Source organism: Pinus tabuliformis, chromosome X (genome assembly GCF_031772625.1).
Source record: "Pinus tabuliformis cultivar Carrire ecotype Pingquan chromosome X, CPIR1, whole genome shotgun sequence".
Classification (NCBI taxonomy): Eukaryota; Viridiplantae; Streptophyta; class Pinopsida; order Pinales; family Pinaceae; genus Pinus; species Pinus tabuliformis.
In genome coordinates this window covers 606594626-606616147 of record NC_142308.1, presented here as the reverse complement: position 1 = coordinate 606616147, position 21522 = coordinate 606594626, and positions in this window count along the sequence as shown.

Here is a 21522-nt window from a genome sequence, read left to right as displayed (position 1 = left end):
TTTTGATTGTTTCTTTGTTGCATTCATTGTTGTAACTCTGATTATTTTCATTGTCGCACACCATTATTTGCTGGGTTTACACATTATAGAGGAGAGAGACTCTACACAAGCTGAAGACGTTTCAGGATAGCAAAGAACCCATCCCATAGAGGGGGACTAGTAATATTTATTTGTTCCCTTCACAGGTGTTATAATAAAGCTATTCTTTGTATATCTGGTTTCCATTGGATGATTGGAGTTATTATTCTTTCTTTTTGCTGTTTAACTATGATTGTGGCATAGATATGGACTTTGGCAGGTTTTGTTTCTATCAGTTGCTGCAGATCTACAATGTTTAGCAGCCATTTATATTGTTGAGATTGTTTGTCATCCACAATCTTAAGTGGGTTCTTTTTCATACATCTTTGAGAAGAAAACACTACAACAAAATTGGCGACTCCACTAGGGATTTTCTGGTTGTTGCCAATCAAAAAATTGGTGACTCCACTGGGTTTTATACTTCAGATCCAAAAACCTGGGTGACCTTTGGCTTTTAGCTTAGGGTTCCTTCTTTCTTCAATTCTCTTAATGTTTCCTAGTTTTTTAACCCTAAATGTGTTAAATTTCCGATTTCCATAAGCTTTCTAGTCTTTTCCATAGGTCACAAGAACTAATCGCGACAAAGGCGACACTTTTTTCCGAGATTTGCTGACTGGGATCCACGGAGAAGAAATCACTCTTTTTGGCCCAAAAAGTGCATTCTAGAGGTCAGAATGCACTTATCAGCCCAAAAAGTGTGATCCCTACAGGAAAACAGGTTAGTACCTGCAATTTTTGGGTTTTAGGGTTTTTCTTAGATCTGTTTCTGGTTTTTGCAGAGAGTTTTCTACTGGGTTATCTAACCTCTGTCTCATCATGCTTAGGCCTTGATCCACTCTGATTTACTCATCGAAGTCGAATTTAGCCTCCCTTAGGGCTTCTAGTATGCTTCCACCTTTCTAGGAGGAGTTTAGCTGAGAGAGTAGTCTGAGTTTTTGCAGCGCTTTCAACCACATTTTCCAGATCTGTACCTGTCTATTTTAGATCTGTTAAGATAGGTTGTTACCATCCATAGTTTCACATTTAAACTTTTTTGGTCATTTTCCTTAGGGTCCTATCAGTTTCCCTAGGTGTTTCACCCATCTCCTTATCTTTTTGCAGCGATCTTCCTCTCTAGTTTTTTGCTGTTGCTGCACCACTTTCCAGCAGCTTAGTGTCACTTATCCTATTCCCACTGACATTTAGATCTCTCGACCATTTCAGTGTATTTTCTGTCGATTTAGCCACCAACGAGCACAATATTTGCAAACCTAGTTTGGGTGGGGTTTAGTTAATTTTTTTGTTGTTCATTTTCTATTATTCATTTCAGTTTATTTTCAGCAAGCTTTTTTCTTTTTTACAAACATGATCTAGGCTTAATCAATAAATACACTTGCACACACAAGCACACCTTAAGCGAAGGGCACTTGGTTTACACTGCCAAGCCAAGACTTAACATAATAAATTTATCTCCCCTCATCGAGACAAAGGCATATTGTTGTTCTCCCTTCACCATTTCTATGCCACGTGTGTCTTACCACCATTGTGCCACCAAGGTATTTTTCTCGAAGACTATTAGGCCTTCACCCCTAGTTTCCACTTGGCCATATTACCCCTCCCTGTCAGGTTCGAGTTCATAGCCCTTCGAGTCCCCATATCGACTCTTCTCCTGGTTCATCTGATTCCTCATCTGAGTCCAAGCCTCTTTCACCACATATCGTCACCATATCTGGACCCACAACTGGTGTGGGAACCCAACCTGGTGTTGGATCCGGTTGTATTCTGGTGGTCACATTAAGCGAAATAGTCTCAGGAACCATTTCGGTAGCCCCTATGCTTTGCTTTATGGCTGGGTTAAGTCTACCGGATTTTAACCAGTTGATAAATGACCCCATACACCATGATGCTAGTTGGCCTTCTATTCCGACTAAGATTCCCTTAGACATCCCAAAGTTTGAGGGTAATGCTGGAGAGGATCCTACCAACCATGTCCGATCCTTCCACATGTGGTGTTCGTCCAAATCCGTAACCGATAACTCCATTCGTCTTCGGCTATTTGAACACACGCTCATTGGAAATGCTGCAAAATGGTATGTAGACCAACCCTCCACATCTCATTCCGTTTTTGCGATGCTTGCTAAAGTGTTGCTTTCATATTTCCAGTTACCTCTCCGGTACGACACTAGTACGAAGCTATTGACCTCATTCCATTAGTCCTCCACCACTCGCCTATCCAACCATGTTCAAGAGTGGTGTCGATGGAGGAGCACATGCCGTTCCCTACCTTTCGAAGACCGTGTCTATCTAGATTGGTTTCTTAGTAGCCTTCTAGCACCCATTGGAAAAGATGTCGTGTCCCATTTGCCTCAGACCAAGGAATAAGCTCTCCAAACTGATCTAATATATGACCTGATTTATGCGCAATCTGGTTATGTCTATACCATCATTCCAAACCTCCCTCGTCTTGGAAGTGCCAATGCACCGGGGGCATCTCATGCCGCTGACGATATTGATGGAACCCTTTCACACCCTTCACCATATACTCAGTAAAGTTATGGCTATATGTAGGGGGGAACCAATTCCTTTAACCCTCACACCCCTCCTGCTAGCAACATGTTTTCAGGGCCCCAACCCGTCTACCAAACTGTTTCTCCTGCTTATGCACAACCTAGCGCTCCAGTCCCTCAAGCATTAGCACTGTAGCCTCCCATGCATCCTTAGCCCCAACAACCACCACCCCTCAGGGCCAGGTGTTTGTGCAACAGAGTACGACCAATCCCCAAAATTAGAAGAAAAAGAATACGGGGAAGGGTGACCAGGGTAATCAAGGTAATCAACCTAGTGAATCCCAAGGGAACCAACCTAACACAAATAACTAGCAACATGGAATCCATCCCAAGCAGAACAAGGCTATTCATATGAACAAGCCTTGTGCATGTTGTGGTGTACATGGCCATTATACACATGAGTGTCCTCTCTTACCCTAGATGCGCCAAATGTGGGAAGCTCAAGCAACTTCTAGAGGTCAACAATCACCTCAGAATCTTGTGCCATCTCAACCGACAGTGCTCACAAATCCTTTCCCTCAGCAAGGTCAAGTAGTCCATGCCCCCCAAACTTCTGGTCCTGGTAACTACCAGATCCTTATGATGAACTCTTATGAGGTTAACCCCTCCAATATCACCTTGCAAACTCGGTTGCGTCAATATGAAAAGCCCTTGAATTTGTCTGCCACTGAGTCCAAAACCAAAGCATCTGCTGAGCCTTTTACGACACCAAATGGTCTGTTACAGATCCATCAACCTAAAGTTGAGGCCATTCCCAAGATCCCAAATGGATCATTACATCGTAATGCGACTTCTAATCGAGCTTCCCATACATACAGTATAGTAGATGACTTGGCACAATCATCTGCTGCCATGTCGATGTTGGAAGTCCTCCAGTCATGCCCATCTCAAAAGAAAGTTATATTAATTGACTTGGGTGCAATAGATCCTTCTGACGATTGTCTGATTGTCTTTCTAGTTGATACATCATAACATCCCCCATTACCTTCATCCGTTGCTTTCCAGATACCAGTTCGAGTATGTAATGCCATCATCTCCTGATGCATTATTGACGAAGGTGCATCCACTTGTGTGATGTCCGCTGCTATTTGGAAACAAATTAAGTCACCTGAGTTGTCCCCCTCCACCATCACTTTGCGTGCTTGGGACAAACACTCCTCCCAGCCCCTTGGCATGTACCGCAACTATCCAGTAACTCTTGCAGGCAAGACTTTCCATGTTGACATTGAAGTCATTGATGCCCCTTTGGATTACAACATTCTCTTAGGTCATAGTTACACATATGCCATGTCAGCCATCATGTCTTCAGTGTTTCGCAAGATGTGCTTCCCCCAAGAAGGGAAGATCATTATCGTTAATCAGTTGACTTACTATGATCCGACATCTATGACCTCCCCTGAGTCCATTATCTTGTCGGTGTCTGATAAACAGTCTTCAACTCCTCTCACCAGTGTTTCACCTAGAGTCTATAAAGATTCCTCTTTGTTGGGTGCTTTCCCTGGTCCTCCCCCTCCCATCTCAGAGCCTAAATCTATGAGTGTTTACATGTTACAAGTGTCACGGGCTACCCTTAAGTAGTCCGGTACACCTGATCAACAGCCAGCTCCTCAGCACCTTGCTGTTGCCCTCCCAGCTGAGCCCTCTGGATCCACTCCCCCAGGACCTCCTCCATTTGTGGGTTCCTCTCCTATGTTTCCACCAGGAATTGTTCCTCTAGGTCTCAACCATCCAGGAGCTATTCCGCTGGGACATTACCCTGCAGGCCAGATACCTTTCTTATTCCCCCCTTCGGGAGTATTTTCTGTCCCTGTCATGGCTTTGTTGGTCCTTCCTAATATGACCCTGGGGATCCCAGTATGGTACATCGATCCCCCTGCAAACATTCCGCCTGGTCAGCTAAGACCTTATCATGCTTTGACCCCGTTTCAACTGGTCCCTACAGCCTCTGCCACTGCTTCAGTTCCATCATAACCTCAATAGGAACCCACTCCTATTTTGAAAGCATTTGTAGAGGGGGGAAAAGATAAAAGGAAAGAATCGAAAGACGAGGCTCCCCAAGCTCCTCCAACCCCTAAGGCCCCAAATCCGTCACCTCCGTGCGCTTTGTGTAAAGTTATTGGGCACGCCACTAATAATTTTCCAGAACTTCCTCAACTCAAACCTTTGGTTCATGAAACATTCCTTAAGTCAAGTATCCCTGAAGTCCATGTTAACTTACCGGGACCACCTAAGAAATCCAAAACGTTGCGCACAAATCACCCTTGTGCCTTGTGTGATCATCATGGTCACTATTCCCATTGTTGCCCTCGTCTTGATGAATTTCGCAACTGCCTTGAAGCGCTTTGCGGATACGAGGCCACTCGTAGTGGATCATCTACTCCTCTACCTGTGGATTTTGGTACCACTAATCAACTAGAACAGGGGGAATTTGGTCCTACCATTGTGATCTCACCCCTTGATGTCGAGATGATGGACACCACAGGCCATATCCTTTACCTATTTTCATCCTTGAGTTCCTCGCAGGAACACCTTTCTGAGGTTTCTGCGCATGCTTCTATCAAATCTCTCTCGATAGAATCCTAGATCTCGACATCCATAGATCCTCTATGTACCAGCTCGTCGTCTACCATTCCAGATGATGCGTATGTGAAACTTATTTCTCAGGTTGATGCACCACGAAATATTGCCGCATCATATAGTCAGTCGTCCTCCCGTCTGCCCATCTTCCATTCTGATGAGGACATCATGGAAGCTATGTCTACCCCTGATACCCTTGCACTTAGGCAAGGGGGCATATTTTTGGAGGATTCTGAAGGCCACTTCCTTCCTAATTCTCCTGGTGCACTCTACCTCAAGAAATGTCGCTCCTAGCACAATCCTTTGTTTTGCATGTCTTTATTTCTGCCATAAGTTAGGTAGATTGCATCATCTCATTCGTTGTATTTTGCAACTTTCATAAGGATCCATCATCCACACCGTATATCGGTCATGCCAATAATGCAAGTTGCTTCTCTAGGAATCTAGCCTCGACAGCTTGGGCCATTTTTACCCCCTTGCATATATTAGTCCTTTCAAACGACACGTGCATTGGATATACCACTAATAACCAGGCCGAATATGATGCAGTGATATGTTTTTTAGTCGATGCCCTTGCTCATCCCATCCTTCATCTTCATGTTTGTTTAGATTCCTTGCTACTTGTCATGCAATTGAATGGTGTGTATCATGTGCATAACCAAGTCCTATTTAGAAAATATATACGAGTTAAGCTATTGATACGTGAATTTGAAACCATTACGTTCAGCCATGTTCCTAGAGCCCAAAATAACTATGTAGATTCCATTACAAACAACATTCTAGATTGGCATTTATCACATGTATACCATAGAAGACAACCATAACTGAAACACATGACGAACAATCATTGTCATATAAAAATGCGGAATCATATTATGTATTACATAAATCATATAAGTATTTGGAGCCCATAGCTCTAAATACATCCGGTGCACCCATAACATACTGGGGGTCACATAGGCCCCTACATCTCCTTATCATCCTTTGGAGGATCTCGTGCCAAGTTGGGCCGAGATGCTTGAATCCCTTTTTTTGAGCACTCAGAACACAATGGTGCTCAACAAATTCCTCTTGCTAGGGGGCATCATCCCCACCTTTTCATACCAGATCAGTCCCCTCCATCACATATGTTTGCAGTTAGTATCCCATGCTTGGGGGCATGATGGCTTTCCCCTAGCCATCTTCTCAGTTAAGTCTCGGACTAGATCCTAATGAATCTAGGTATGGTTGATTATCATCCCATTCCTTGAATAGTTTTTCCTACTAGCCTCTCTGGCAAGCCATATGCACACCGCATATCATACACGTTTGATACCATATCTTCAAATATTTTACTCTATGTCCACATAGTCCCCATGTTTGACTTCGTGGGTGAGGATGATTCTAGACCTCCTCTAGTAGTTCATTCTTGTTTTCCTCTTCCCTTAATTCTTCATCAGGGACCATCATTCCAAGAATCATTAAGGTCATATTTAGACAAGTAAGGCCACTTCCTTGAAAGTTGTAGATCCAAATTTTGATGGTCAATTTTTCCGCTATAATCTCCACAAGATTTAGTACCTTCTCCTCCTCTCAAATTGGAGGGAAAACATCCTTTCATAGAAAAATCCCCAATTTTTCTATTTCCCATTTCGACTAGACCGTAGCTCAGTTTGACAAACCATCAGCACTATTGGAAATCTCTCATCGAGCTCTATAATGGGTCTTCCTTAGTTTTGTTATGATTTGAAACTTCACTACGAAACCATTTTTCCAAGAAAGGTCACTTTATCGCCTCTCAAAATCTAATTTCGTCATAAAGCGATACTTGTACTTTGAGTTACACCTCCTATTAATACTTATCGTACCATATGTCAACTTTCATCATTAACCATCATTTACTCATGTTTTGATGGTCGCCACCGGGCCTAGCCTGCGTGGTAGCGTCATTAGTCACCCTTGTTTAGAGCATCCATGATGAGTCACCCTTGCATTCTTGGAGCCCATTTCATGTCCATTCATATCATGTCACAATATTCCATCCATATTTTCATATCGTTCATCCTGTGTTGCCCATTTTGGCCTCCAATCATACTGTCCCCATCCCCTCCGAAGTTGTGTTAGTTGTTGCGAGGTCAACTGTGCGCTATATGCTCTAACAAGGGAAGTTGTCCATTTGTCCCTTAGTCCCACTTTCCCCTTTATCCCTGGTGTTAGTCCATATGTCACATTACTTTTTCCCTCGTGCCTTAGTTGAGGATCCTCATTGCCTCACCTATCGTGGGCCCTATTCTGTCAACATCAACTCATTTATTCCATAATAATGACCTAGAGGGCGGTGCATCTTGGTTCCAGCTTCCATTTTTGTTTGGCACCTAGGATCGAGCAGAGGGTCTCATTATTTCCCTCTGACTTGGTCGTTTAATGTTTGTGATTCATACACTTGATGGTCCAATGGTGTAGTAGATTGTACTAGTGATTCCCGGGTGTGTGTGAGATGTTTCAAACCTCATGAGGGGGTGGCCCTTCAGGTAGCCCCCCACATGCCCGAATGCATACCTATTATGCTACAACCTCAGATGCAGTTTCACAGAGTTGATGGGTTTGGTTCCTACTGATCACAGTGTTCATAGCATGCACATCTCCTCCAGATGATCTATTTAGTTTTGTAGAGTCCTTCCTTATTCAACATGGCTTCTCTGATTGTTCTACCCTCCCTCCCACCCATTTTTTGAGGGAAGGGGCTTTGTATCTCATGTACTCAGATATTATTGTATTTAGTCCTAGATCATGTTTTTCTAGGTGCATTATGTATATGGGACACATTGCATTATTTTCTGGCTCTGTTATGCCAACATGTCATATACCATTCAACATGTACTTCATTGCTCAATTTTATATTTCTGGGAAAACCATTATTTTTGTACTAAGTTATCTCGGTGGGTATGGGTATGCCTCCTATGCCTCATTGAGGTCTAGTACCACAACTTAAAAAGAGACTTGCATTAGTCTCGCCTCCTCTGTCCCTATCCTCTTTAAATTCAACTTTATTGGTCTCTCTCTCTCTCTTTGACTCCCATGTTTTGTCTAGTGATTGTGTCTTTACAACGTACTTCGGTCATACATTTTGCTCCTAACACTCGTACATTGGGGGGCAATCTATTATAACCAAAAAGTTGATCATGTAGCCTAATTTACTAGAAGGATCGAAGTACACCATATAAAGGCAATTTTACCATAGTAAAATTTCTTTCACAGTGAGAAATTACTTAATAAACCACCTTTGTTAAGTAATTTATAGTTAAACCCATGAAGAATAATTAAATAAATCACTATTTATTTGATTTTCTTCTAGGAATAATTAATTAAACCATTGTTTAATTATTATTCCTTGTCATATTTGACCCAATCATGAAAAATAAACAGATAAATCATTAATTATCTTATTTTTCTATAAGAATAATTAATTAATCACTAATTAATTATTATTCTTTGTCAAATTTGACTAAATCCCTTAGGAATAATTAAATAAATCCTTATTTATTTATTATTCCTTAACTGATTCCTTGAGATGATAAATAATTCATTCATTTATTTATTATTTCTAAATAAAAGTTTAAATATTTTTTCCCTCCTAACCAAATATTTTTTTTTCCTAAATAAGACTATACTATTATTCACAGTAAAAGAGTAAAATTACAACATGTTGAGCATATTGAGCCAACTAGCCTGAGAGGAAGGCCGTTTGAGACAGACAGTATCCAAAACTGAGGGACGAGATTTTGTTTTGCAGTCCCATGCAGGGGATCTAGAAGAACATAAACAGCGAGAAAACACAACAAAAACTAGAGATTGACCTCGACACAATAGCAGAAACAAAGTTTGACACATTTAACAAAAAAGCCCTATCAACTGGGCCGCAAAACCTATTAAGAAGCTGCATAGCTTGATTAAACATCTGGTATCTCCTCCACGATCCTGCACCAACCCCCTTCGGCCAGGTCCTGAGCTTGGGTCGCCTCATTTTCTCGCGTGACCGGAGGAATAGGCACCATTGGATTGACATTGACAATGCTGGCCGGCGGTTCCATCTCTCGCTGCAAGCCTGCAATTGACATCAGAGCACTGGGTTCGCCCTCTTCATGGGCATCCTTTGTAATTGGCATTGGAGCACTGGGATCGCCCTCTTCTTGGGCTTCCTCTAGAAAGAGGACAGAAATGTGTCCAGTGATCCAAGGGCGATTAAGGGAGCAATTGAAGGTGAAGATAACAGAGCCGAAGGAGGGCAAAGTCGAAGAGCTTGGAGAGCTGGGTTCAAGGAACTGGCTGGGCCTCAGAATGCCCCCTCTTCCACTGTGTGATCGAGGTTCCTGACTCGAGGCGGCGTCACCGGAGGAAGGGCGTGAAGGAGCGCCCCGTGCTGAGCCTCTGCGGCTGAGCATCCTTTGGCGGAGCCGAGGCATGACAGCGGCGCGAATGTAAACAACACAAACAATAGGAGAGGTACAACGCGGACCGAGCACACAAGCCTGCGGACGGGTGCCCACAACCACAACGGAGGATAGTGAATAAGAGCCAGAGCCCAACCACCACGAAGCCTTTGCACCAGCAGCACCCGCAACCATCCAAAACAGCATAAGAAACAACATAGAATAACCATGGCGGAAACTGGCTAATAAACAATTTCCTCTACCTCGAGACCCTCCCGCCATAACTATGGCATTCATGGGAGCCGAGGGCCGATAACAGTCATCGCACGCGAGGAGGGACGGCGTATTAATGCTGGCCTCAAACATTCCCTTACATTCTATTAAGCCCACCTGCGGACGATCCTCCCTCCACATGGCCTTCAGTCCTCTGAACATGGCTGGCAGGTGGCTTCTCGATGCCGTCCACTCCAGTCCCATCGCTGTAAATGCGCCTCTAATCACCCGCATCCGGGGCCTCCTAACCAAATATAATAAAATATTCCAAGTGGTTATTCCAAGAATGGGATCAATAATATTATATTATTGCTCATTATTCGAGGATAACTCAATATTTTGTTATAAATAAAAGGGTTTTCCATTCATTATTCACTTTTGATTATTTTCATTGTTGCACTCACCGTTGCAACTCTGATTATTTTCATTGTTGCACACCATTATTTGCTGGGCTTACACATTATAGAGGAGAGAGACTTTACACAAGCTGAAAACGTTTGAGGATAGCCAAGAATCCATCCCATAGAGGGTGTCACGCCCCTACACCTGCGGTATCTTTCAACCGCTTATAGCGAGGTGCGGCACCACTGAACACTTTCTTTTCACCAATACTTATGTTCGTGGACTACGCCTTAACATTCCATACTTAGTTTTATTTTTGTTACCAAGTATTATTATGTGTTCCTTTATACCAATGAACACCCATACACATTCATTATCAACAGCATTAACAAGAGAAATGCACAACAGTATAAAGGGAGGGGCAACTCCCTGTAATATGAGTCTGCCCATATATCAATATATGTATAATTTTCCACTTTTACAAAGCATAGGCTAAGTCCTTGGGAAACCCTAAATTTATACTTAGCCAAATTTCCAACTTCGGCAAACTCAGTTGCCCAGCTCGTCGGCACCTCCGCACGGTCACCGCACGACTCACCAACCCGTCGTTCACCTCGTCGCACGTCTTCATCGGTTCGCTCTTTGTTTGGTCGCAAATGCCCAAACCGTGTACACTTGCCCACACGCAGTCCCACTTGCCAACTCTTGACAAATGCCCAAATCGTGTGAACAACACGTAGTATCGCCTGCCCAACTCTACGACATCTGGTTCCAACCTTCGTTCACCTTCGTGCACACTTGCACGATGGGCGGGCGCTCACCCGAGCCACCAAGACACCCACACCAAGACTTAGCACAAACGGGCGCCACACGTTCACCGTGCACGCCTCACCCGATCACCGGGCACACCTTCGCCCACACCTTCGCCCAACACCAAGTGCCACTTTTCTACCGTGCGACTAGCCCAAGGATGGGCACATAAGAACTGCGCCTTCTCCTTCTCCTATTGCGCACTAGAACCTGCGCACTATTCTCTTGTGTGAAGTTGTAATGATCAAATGTGATCTCCAAAACGCTCCAACCGTATGGTAATATATATGCATGTGTGGGGGCTAAGTCTGGCACCCCAGCCGACTTGCCCCAAGCCCCTACGCCATAGCAAATGCTCCAAACATATGTCGGCTTTGCTCTCCTTGTAGGTCGGCCCTTAACCAAGTCGCTCCATGCTCCATGGTGTATATAAACCCAACGCTCTCCTCATTATCGTCGCATATCGTCGCAATAGTATCGTCGCATAATGTTCCAAGAGACCGTCGCACATCGCAACTCGCCTCCAACCGCGTGCGCGCCCATGCTCGCCCGTCGCCAAACGCGGTCGCACCTCCGGGTAGAACCGCAGGACGTTACATCCTCCTCCACCTGAAGTCATTGTCGTCCTCGACAACATATCATCCTGGTAGCCATCCACCAAGATCATCAATATCCATGATGTCAACTCCTCCACACATTGCAAACATCCCTGCAACATATGTAGAACCACATCTCCATCATGTCTCGCCTTAGCAACCATCTGTCACCAAGCTCCCCATACCAAGGTATACACCTCATCGGTATGTCATACATCAGAGATCATCTCAATCCATGATCATCGATCACCCTGTCACAATCTCCACATGCTGCTCCCCATCATGGAAGGCTGGCCCCTCCATCCAAGCTACATGCCTACTGCAACATCTCGTGTTGACCTCATCATGTGTCATCATGTGAACTACTACCATGATACTCCAACATAATGCTAACACATCTCTGTACACTACGCGTCCCCATGTTTGAACTAGTCGGGTGATCAGTCCAACTGTCACGCTCAAATCATGAGAGTGAACATCCTCATGCCACCATCAGTTGTTTCGCAAAACATCCTGTCACATCCTCAACTCGATCAAGAGTCCATCTCCATACAAGTAAGCCATGCTCAGGTCCATGAAGTAGTCCTCATCTCATCTGCAACATGCTGTCCATGATGTTTGGTGTCAATGTGCTGCATGAAATCAGCCACACCTATCCCAACATCATCCATATGTGTATCTCCTCCATATGAAGAGATCATCTCATCAATCTCCAACTCTCGGTGTACCACATCCAGGTCCATGAAGCAACCTTGTTGTGGGGAAAAATGCCTATGCAGGACGATCCTATCCACCTAAGGTGTGGCAGTGCCTTAGCAACAAACAGAGACAACTATTCTAGTATTCTTCCTTTATGAATTAAGAATGAAGAGAGAGATGGATGGACTAACCGGTGTCTTCCGTTTGTCCCTCGATCCGGCTTCTCTTCTCTTGGAGAGTTCCCAGCTACTTGCCTTCTTGTTCGCCCAGCTTCAAGAGGTTTTTGCAAGATCACAAGAAGAGAACGCTACACAAGACATGGATTCATATTCATAACTAGTTCAGGATTAGAAATAAACTAAACATACTAATGCAATCATACATAAAAAATACATCAGTATATAGGAGAAACCAAGATAGCTTTATTGATGAATAACAAGGTTCAGGAAGAGATACAACCCAGAGGGCTCCAATCCAGCGTCTCCTTCCCAGCAAATGGAATTCCTATCTTCACCCCCTTCAAAGCATTAAGCACCCAATGATTCCAATCTCAAACCAACAACAATTCTTTGCAATAACAAAATTCCTGCCTCTAGATCTCATGGAGGAGAGATCCATATATAGATGTTTGGAGAGAGGATGAGTCAGCTTGAGATCTGACTAGTGTCCTCTCCCTCTGTCAGTTCTTGATTCCACTTGGAGGTTCTTGCTTCCACTTGGAGATTTGGAACCTCTTAATCATCACCAGTCGAATTCCCTGAGGCAAGTGTCATTTTGGAAGCTTCCTAGGTTCTGACACCTTGAGAAATGAACTTGCCACATGTCCACTCTCGCTCAGCGCAGGTAGCCAGTGTTGCCTTTGACATTCAGCACAGGTAGCCAGTGTTGGCTTTGACATTCAGCGCAGACAGCTAGTGTAGCCACTGAAATGATCCTGAATTGACTTGTTTTTGAGCAATTTCTGGTGGAGAACTTCTGTGAATTGCTGTGGTTTGTTAGCCTTGTTCCTCTAGGGGTAGGAACAACATGTTTAGGGGCTTTGGATCCCTTAGATTATGGACATTTCATGCTCAATGCTGTAAGGCACAAAAATGTCTATAACAGTTGCCCCCTAAAGTATGAGGCTGTTTATCGGGTGAAATGCTTTATCAGGGGGATCCGAAGTTCATCCAATGCTGGGAGGAGACCTGTAATAAGATACAATACAATACATTATTTTTCATACTGCCTTCATGATCTAGCTGAGGCGGGCATTCCCATGCTCAGCTTTATAAATTCATTTTTCTGTACATAGAATAGACAATTGTCTGATGGTAGACTGATAATTTTGATGAAATTATCATCCTTTGAGTAGGATGATTATCTGCTGCAATGATGTACATGTCAATGTCTTTATCTTTCCTGAATATATATCGAAGCCTGGATGGATGAAACTAGATCCGGGGTCTTCAAACTCGTTCGATCTTCACTCTAAGTACAAGTCGATCCATGTGAGAAATGTTCTGAAGTCGAACACGGAAAGATATCGCTTGATTACCGGTCAATGATGTAAACCGTTAACAAGCGCGGGAGGAATCAATGATAATGATAATGACCCTCAAGGTACTGCAGTACAATTCACGTGGTGTGAATAAAGGACTTGGCGTCGAACACCACACAAAATCTTTCGGTCGAATGTCATTGATGTATACCTATCGCCGGAAGTGAGAAACTTGCCATTTGAGGCATGCAAGCTTCAAAGTACTGAAGGGGTTGTTCCTAGATCAACTTCTTGGATAATGAGCTGATGTCGACAAGAAGCGATCCGTCAAAGGAGGGCCTTAATGAATCCCACATCAGTGACACGGAACGGAGCTAATGATTTTAATGGAGGTGAAAACGATCTGTGACATATGATTCAGGGTGGCGGTCATGAAAGGATGAAGGATAATGTATGGCAGTGGATGGGACACGGTTGACTTTTCTGAACGACTTCTCTTGAACATATGGCGACACTGATGCGATGGATCGGTAGCATTACCCCAAATATGGATGGTATGGCGAGACCATGGTGATGTGACCGGTGAATGAAACAACCCAACCCGATTGTGGTACGGAGGAAAAGTGTCATGTTCAAGAGCGACTTGCTACCATCAAAGTTTTCTTGAGTTTCTCCCAATTTTTCCCCAGTCATTGCTGACCAGTACCTCTTTATTTTTGTCAAGCTTGAGGAGGATAACATATGCTTATTCTATAACCTGCCCTTCGGGCAAGCCCATCGCTATGTTTTAACGAGCCTAGCGATAGTGAAACTCGTTCTCGTCCAAAGACAAGTTTGTCGCTATTTAGTGATTTTAACGAGTCTAACGACAAGGATAACTCGGTCCTTTTCATTTTTAGAGAGTCTGAAAAGGTACGTAAAGTTAAATCCAAAAGTCCTTTTTCGTCATCTAATCCCTTAAGTCCAAAAAAGTATAAAACAATACAAAAGGGATGAGTTTTCGATAGTTTTAACGAGCCGAATAAAACAAGCGCTCGATCTTTTTGTGCAATAATCCCTCAGGTCCAAAAAGATTAAAATCTAGAGGAGGGATAGCACTTCCTGTCCCTTTAATGAGCTGGAAGGCCAAGGACTCGGCAATCTTTTCATATTTTACGAGTCAGTTGAAAAGAGCTTAAAGAAGACTCGTCTTTTGAGGAACGAGTGATAAACAGGGTTAGCAGCTGATTCCAGGTACAGGTTGGAATTTTCCAATCACGGCAGTGTCACAAGGATGGCTAGGTGAAATCACTCTTCACAGCTGTTCCTCAAAATGGGTAAACAATCATATGGAGGTGAACGATCGGCCAAATGAAAAGTGGAGGTGACGGTGCAAACACGACCAAGGATTTAATGGCTGATAAGGTTACATTCACAGTGGTTATTTACCGGGTAGGTTCATTTTTTATTTTAAAATGAGCTTAAACGCTGGTGGAAACATTTGCTCATTGCTTATGGATATATTTTAACGAGCATGAAGTCCGCGTTAAAACTGCTCGGATCTTGCGTTTATTTTTTAACGAGCATGAACTGTGTGCTAAAACTGCTCGATTCTTATATGGTCAAATTTTGATTTTTTACCATAACTAGCTTTGCCCTTTTCAAAGATAGTACTGTATCCTCAATTGCTACATCAAACTAGTTAGAAATGAATAACATTTGCTTGAAAATGAGATTAGAACCCTAATTATTTCGCTTTGAACTACGTAAAAAGCAATTAAAAAGTGTTTTTACCTCTCATTTTACCATTTCATTTGAACTTGGTTTGTTGGAGCTTTGGAGGTGCCTCTTCCTCCTTGATTTTCATTAGCTGATTCCGGGAGATTCTGCGGACGATTTTCAGCGCCGTCTGGACCAGGTAGGAGCTAAACCCTAGCTCTTTCTTTTCATGGTTTCCTTTTTCCATTTTGTGCCTGTTTTCCTGTTCCCCTGAGCCCCTGGGGTTTTGTTAGGGCGCTCTGCCATCAGCGCAGGCAGTTCACTCGAAACCTGCGTTGAATGTCAAGCTGTATGAAGGCAGTTTGACCTTCAACGCAGGTGGAACACTAGCCAGTTGTGTTGGGCATAGAAAAACAGTCTTGTTGCACAGTTTTTGATGAAAATTTTGCCAGTTTCTCATCAAATCCAGGATATTACTCTTTCCCTTGTTTGTTTTGCAGGGACTTTTGAGCAAAATGACCCTTACATGGCGAGAACGAGAACATGAAGAAGAGGACATGATTGCCCTCCATGACCCTGTCACGGTGAACGCGCTGCGGAACTGTGGCCTGCTGAAGTTCTTCCGTATCTCTAGTATGAGAGCACAGATCTCTTTACTGCAGTATATGCTTGATGCTTGGGATCCTATCAACCAAGTATTTCAGATTAGGGGCAAATCTATCCCCCTGACCATAGTAGACATTTACTTCTTGACTGGCTTGTCGAGGCAGGGTGCTCCCATTTCTTTGTCAGGTTCGGCCCAAGGGAATGACTCCGTGAGAGATTATGTCCGCCAGTATTGCAGGGAAGGATCTTAGCCGAGCAGAGACGGCAAGGTCATTATCCGTGAGATTGCTGACAGATCTCTCAGGTCCATTCTGTATACTATTGGTAGGATGGCCGGTAGCGCATCTCTTCATGTTGCCAACAGATCTTATGTGCAGCACGCCTTGGAGTGCCTCCAACCGAAAATATTCAACTGGTGTGATGCAATACTTCTTTAGATGAAAAGTCAGTTGAACAAGGTAAAGGACGGGAAGCTGAAGAACTTTGGATTTGGTTCTATTCTGGCTGCCTTTGTGTTACACTAAAAAATGTCACCATGGCTATTTACAGTTGGTATGGCTCTATCAACAGTCATACTACCCTCTTAAGCAAGTCTTATGCCTCTGCTATCCATGTCAAACTCCAAGAAAGAGAGAAAGTCTTTATAAATGTGTTTATCTCTGGGTACGCAGGTTCTCTCAAACCTTGCCTGCGGGTACGCACCTATTGTTCATGAGGTCTGCGTCCAAGGACGCTCTGTATCTAAAGGGGCAGGTGCGTCCCTCTGAAAAGGTTAAAATGAGCAAGTTTTATCTTCAAAAACTTACTTGTGGTCATTTCTAGAGCATTCTAGAAGGTTGTTCGACGTGTATTGAGCACCTCCAGATGGTTCATGCACCCCTACCAAAGAGGAACTTATCCCATCAATAAGGGAGTGATCCCATCCAAAGAGGGGACTATCCCATTGATGGTGGACCTGATTAACTTCCTCTTGAGCACTATAAATACAGGCATTGGGCCAGAAGGAGGGAGGTTAAAAGCTATACATTTCTAAGGGTAAATGCTTCAGGAATTAGGACTCCCATTTAGAAGCTTGTGAGGAGAGATTGCCATCTTTGCTTGTTCTATTTGGAAGTGGGTGAGCTTTGTCAAAGTAGAGGAAGACTCTTGTGGACCCTGGAAGGAGCTTGCACAACACCAAGGCTCAGGTTGTAATGGTTCCTTTTGATTACCTTTAATGCAAATTGGTCCATTCTTCTCAATAACTTGTTGTTTATGGGTTATTTCATGTACTCCTTGGTCTATATGTTGAATATGCTTTGTTTTATGTTATAATCAGGTGCTATTTAATTGTTTGACTGTTGGTGATTGCAGGTTTTGGAGAAAAGGAGGAACTCATCCAGATCAACAAAGCTTGGACTTCTACAACAGCGTTTGGACAAAGGTAAGAACAAAACACTTGATTTCTCATATCACAATGCATGTTTAGAGAAGGATAGTTCTAGTTTGTCTTGTTTGTCATTAGAATGTCTTAGACTTCTAGGAAGGTCGTTTGTGTCCGCACTTTTGACTGATTCCGTGTGACAAATTGGCGACCATACTGGGCCCGTTAAAATTTCACCGCCCGCCAAGGGTGTACTTCGAAGGTCTGCTTTCAATCCACATGCGAGAGCGGCCCAGAATTACAACATTGTTGAGGACTTAGCTGTTTCACCCTCCGCGATGTCAGCGTTAGAAGTGCTGCAATCATGTCCAACACAACGAAAATTGCTTTTGTCGGCTATAGGAGCTGTTGATGTTCAGGATCCGAATCTAATGATCTTCGATCTAGAAAATAGTACGCCGCGTCTCCCCCATCAAATGGCTTTCCAAATTCCAGTGATAGTCAAAAACATGCCTATTCATAGGACTGTGATTGATGAGGGAGCTTCTACGTGTATTATGTCAATTCAATGTTGGAGATCCCTTGGTTCTCCTTCGTTGAACCAATCCCCCACCATCCTTAAGGCCTTTGATGGCCGTGGGTTCCGTCCGTTTGGTATTCTACAGGAATTGCCTATAGGGGTAGAAGGTAAAACCGTTAGTCTGGATGTGGAAGTGGTTGATGCCCCTCTAGACTACAACCTTCTTTTGGGTCGAAGTTGGTCATATGCTATGACAGCGGTTGTTTCATCGGTCTTTAGAGTAATTAAGTTTCCACATAACGGTAAGATCGTGACTATTGATCAGCTGACATACTTTTCATCCGACCCAGCCTCTTCAGAGAGTATCCAGCATGTCGGTAAGACGACAATCCCTTACAGGGACGTTGGTGTAGGTTTAGTTAAGGATTCCGGTTTACTGGGAACTTTTCCTCTCCCTCCACTCAGCGTAGAACCTTCGTTTGCAACAATTCATATGATTACATCAGAAAACATTATTTATGATGATCCTTGGTTTGTCCCATCTGACTCTGAGATAGACTCATTCGGTAATACTATGCCCTTGAGTCCATATGAAATTGCTTATGAAGCTCTCATGTCTTTTACCGACTTTCATTCGACCGAGGTAGACCAAATGAATGTGGTCAGTGAAGAGTCACTTTTCACCTCACCCTTAGAACGGATAGCGTTTCCCGAAGTCGTGTCATCTGACGAACAACTTCGCGAAATCCTAAGTGTAGACTATCTACCATGGGAGGATCTCCATCACAGATCTTCGTTTTTACCTAAGGATGATGCATTTGAAAATGATTTTTCATCTATCTTTACCGCTGAATATGTCAAAGACGCTCAGGATCCAACGAAACATTCTGATTCAGAGTTGAATTTAGGGAATATTTCTCGTACTATTCCCATTGATATTTCAGTGAAGCCCGGAATTGAGGAGAACATTCATATAGGTGCCGCATGTACAGAAGAAGAAATCCAAACTTACAAGGCCCTATTCCAAGAATTCTGCGATGTGTTTGCCTGGTCTTACGAGGAAATGCCGGGAATCGATCCTGCCATTGTTGTTCATGAAATAAAGACCTACCCGGATGCTAAACCCGTCCGGCAACGGTTGCGTCAAATTCACCCTCGAAAAGCGGCTGCGATTAAAGCAGAAGTCGAAAAGCTGTTGAAAGCATGTTTCATTTATCTGATCCCGTTAACGGATTGGGTATCGAATATTGTTCCGGTCAAGAAGAAACAAGGAACAATAAGAATCTGTATCGACTATAGGGATATCAATCGAGCTTGTCCAAAAGACAACTATCCTACGCCGTATATCGATCAAATTATTGATGATTGTGCCGGAAGTGAAATGTTTTCCTTCATGGATGGTTTTTCGGGCTATAATCAAATCAATATTCTACCTGCCGATCAACCAAAAATGACATTCATTTGTCCATGGGGGACATTTTCTTATTGCAAATTACCTTTTGGGCTTAAGAATGCCGGGGCCACTTTTCAACGGGCGATGTCTTACGCATTTCACGACATCAAGCACATTGTGCAACCGTATCTCGATGATTTGCCTGCTCATTCTTTACGTCGAGCTGATCACCTTGTCCACCTACGAGCAATCTTTATGAGGTGTAGGCATTATCGAATTCGTTTGAATCCCCACAAGTGTGTTTTCTGTATAGAAACAGGTCGATTGCTGGGATTTGTTGTTTCAAAAGCCAGCATTCGCGTCGATCCCTCGAAAGTCGAGGCTATCATCAAATTGCCTCCTCCTTCGAGTTTGCGCCAACTCCAAAGTTTGCAAGGGAAAGCAAACTTTTTACGCCGATTCATCCCAAACTACGCCGAGGTCACTAAAGGTTTTACACGGTTGTTGAAACAGAACGTTCAATTCTTTTGGGACGAGATTGCCCAACAATCTTTTGATGCACTTAAACACGCGTTGACCCATGCACCGTTGTTGCATCCTCCCAACTACAACCAGGACTACTTCTTATACCTCGCAGCTTCGCATTCCACCATTGGAATGGTGTTGGTTCAAGAAGATGAATTTGGAGCGGAGCATGTGATATATTATCTTAGTAGGACCTTAAATCCCACTGAGCTAAAATATTCGCATGTGGAGAAATTGGCCCTGGCAGCTGTTCAAGCTGTCCAGCGTTTTCGTCACTACATTCTTCTCCGTAAAACTACAGTTATTTCGGATTGCAACCCTATGATTTACATTTTGACAAAACAACTGCTAGGGGGCAAGTACTCTAAATGGATCGTTATCTTGCAAGAGTTTGACTTGGAGTTCGAGAAGTCCAAGTCTAAGAAATCCTTAGTTTTTGCGGAATTGATGTGTGATTTCCCGCGTACTGACACAAAGACTGTGGCAGAGGAGTCTATTGCGGACGAATCTTTGTTTCTTATCAGTACTTTAGATCCGTGGTATGGGGATATAATCATCTATCTCCAAACCCAAACCTTTCGGCCTGAACCTTCAAAGGTGGAACGTCGAAAAATTCGGTTTCAATCCCAGCCATACAAAATTATTGGAGATACACTTTATCGCCGGGGGGCAGACTTAGTTTTTCGACGTTGTCTAACTCACGAAGAGGCTGAGAGAGTTTTGAATGATTGTCACTCTGGAGCATGTGGCGGTCATATGTCTGGGTATGCCACAGCTCAGAAGGTGTTGCGCGCTGGTTACTTTTGGCCATCTATGTTTAAAGATTGTATCATTGCAGTCCGGAAGTGCCACAACTGCCAAGTGTTTGATAGAAAGATGCGCGCACCGCCTGCTCCTCTCCACCCTATAATTACCGTTGGTCCATTCGCCAAATGGGGTATCGACTTTATTACTTGTAACCCTCACTCGGCCGGGGGGCATGCGTATATCATCCTCGCGGTTGATTATTTCACTAAATGGGCCGAGGCGATGCCTACATTCGACGCAAGCGGAAAAACAGCTGCAGTTTTCATATTCAATCATATTATAACTAGGTTTGGTGTCCCACAAGCAATCATTACTGACCATGGGAGCCATTTTCGAAACACCATGATGACTGAACTTACAAGCCAGCTTGGTTTGCGCCATGACAGCTCTACTCCTTATTATCCGCAAGCCAACGGTTTGGTTGAGTCTATCAACAAAGTTCTGGTTATCATGATCTGACGAACCATTGGTATTCATCGGTCGATTTGGCACAACATGTTATTTTCGGCGCTATGGGCATACCGAACCTCAGTGAAAACCTCAACAGGGTTCACTCCTTTCCAGCTAGTTTATGGCTTGGAAGCGGTGTTACCCATTGAATGTGAAATCCCATCACTTCAAATGGCTGTCGAATTACTCCCAGCTACTTCCGAATAGGAGAAACGTTTATTGTACTTAGCTAAATTAGATGAGACTCGACGTGACGCTGCATTGGCAATCGAGACTCACACGAAGCGAATGAAAGCTCAGTATGATAGAAATGTGACCCCTCGAAGTTTTTCGGAGGGAGACCTAGTGCT